This window comes from Engraulis encrasicolus, chromosome 17 (genome assembly GCF_034702125.1).
Source record: "Engraulis encrasicolus isolate BLACKSEA-1 chromosome 17, IST_EnEncr_1.0, whole genome shotgun sequence".
Taxonomy (NCBI): domain Eukaryota; kingdom Metazoa; phylum Chordata; class Actinopteri; order Clupeiformes; family Engraulidae; genus Engraulis; species Engraulis encrasicolus.
Genome location: NC_085873.1, coordinates 42676843 through 42678847, shown reverse-complemented (window position 1 = coordinate 42678847; position 2005 = coordinate 42676843). Strand labels below are relative to the sequence as shown.

Below are 2005 nucleotides of genomic sequence, written 5' to 3'. Positions count from 1 at the left end.
ACGACTCCAGTGTTGTTCCTCGATCCCCTTAGAGATGACTGGCGAAGTGTACACAAGGGCATTCTTCGCAGGCTCATATACTCGTCATTAAATGCGACTGATGCGCTCGGAAACCAACCGGCGCATTGCTCAGGGGCTCTTTTACGACACCTACTGGCTCGTCTGCAGAACACATAAACACCAGCTGCCTTCAGATGAACCACCGCCGTTGTAAATCGTAGCCTACCCACCCACAGATACAGAACCTCTCTTGGTGACAGAGGAGCATCTTGCCACCAGGCAAGGCAGGCAGCCGCTTGGGGCCCCCAAACCCCAAGATAGTGAATAACAGCCCACACTTTCCTACAGTAGTGGTGATTTTGGTTCAAATGTTCATTCTTATACATTTTCGCTTGGGGCCCCACCTGCCCCTAGAATCACCTCTCTTGGTGATCTGTGAAATGACACAAGGTGAGGTGGGGGGGGGGGGGGTGGAATGATCAGGGATGTAGTGTCTAATGTTGATCATTAGTTAGGCCTATATGACACTTGTGAGGCCTTAACTCTTCACAATTTCATATGGACCAATGAACTTTGGAAACTTGTACACAATGTGATATACCTCTCAAATGCGTTGTACACCTATGGCTGATAAATGCTTCTTTTTCAGTGTTAAATAAATAACTTGAAAAGCAGATTGTGTATTTTTAGTAGTTTATTTCCATCCATTATGCTGTCCATTCACAAATGTTATCTTTCTCATGAATAGGCCTATTTACCACCACCAATTTATAATGATTCGGAGAGGTAAACTCTCACATTCAAACATTCACACACCAGTGGCAGTGGCTGCCACCCAGGGTACCACCATGCCACCAGGAGCAGATTGAGGTTAAGTATCTTGCTCAAGGACACAACGATGGGGTCAGACAGAACGGGGTTCGAAGCTGCAACCTTTTGGTTGCCAAACGGCTCCTCTACCACCTTCTCCCGCCTGCCCTTCTGAATAACCAGTCATGGACATATTCAGCTGCAAAACTTACTGTAGCCTACTTTGGTCAACCCAGAAAAATATTAGTTCATCACTTTGTAAAAAGTCCTGAAAAGATCAAATTTGGCAATGGGCAGCGTTTGTTTAATGGACTGCAGTTATTTTCCGAATTTTGAAAATAAACTAAAACTAGACTAAAATTATGTGCTGGACCTTTTAACTTATGTGATTAAATTGAAATGTGAATCTTTAGTGCAACACTAGAAATTCCTTTATTTAAAAACAATGTGAACAAATGTTATACTAATTATTACTCATCCCTCATATGGCTGATGGTGACTACTACTGTTGATGTGAAACGTTTAAATATATGGTAGATCTTTTGTTAAACCATATTAACAAAGAACCAGAGGTCTATAAAGGCAAAGTAGAAGTAAATTCAATTTTGTGCAACACTATTGGTGTGCATTGACACTGCCCTCACGATTCGGTTTGATTATGATTCGGGAGGTAGTGAGTCGATTCGATTCGATTCTACAATGCATTGCAATGCATTACATTTCTACTGAAAGCAAAGCAAATGTTTTATCAGTGATGATGAGGCAATGCAAGTAGTCAGATACTGAGCAAAAAAATATTGGCTGTTTTCTGTATCAGTCTTGCAGTTTTCAATGCTTTAAAGTGCTTTTATTATTCTATTCTATTCTATTAATTTAACATTCATTCAATCCCGAAATATCCACGGAAGTAATTGAAACAAAAATTGAAAAAAAATTTGCCGCATTGATTCTGGAACTTGCCGCGTTGCATTGGATCGCCCATGACACGCATTGCATTGCATCGCCGAATCGATTATCGTTGACATCACTACTAGAACATGATATTACACAGTTGTTACACCAGTTGTCCCGCTGTACCTAATGAGTACCTAACAAGGATTTCTTTCCTGTCCTTTTACTTCTACTTATTGACACATCTCTGCAAAAGAGCCTCATAGGCCACTTTGGCTCACAAACTCCCCGTTTCATTTCAAAG

General features: G+C 41.2%; 1 protein-coding gene across 1 annotated transcript in view; it reads right to left on the bottom strand.

Moving 5' to 3' along the window:
• The window catches only part of kif19 (kinesin family member 19), a 114213-nt gene extending 114185 nt beyond the window's left edge, over positions 1 to 28 (bottom strand). The window contains exon 1 of the mRNA XM_063220783.1: positions 1 to 28. This exon is cut by the window's left edge and continues 408 nt beyond it. The gene's annotated coding sequence lies outside the window, so the exon portion shown is untranslated.
• Between the last annotated feature and the right edge of the window lie 1977 nt (positions 29 to 2005).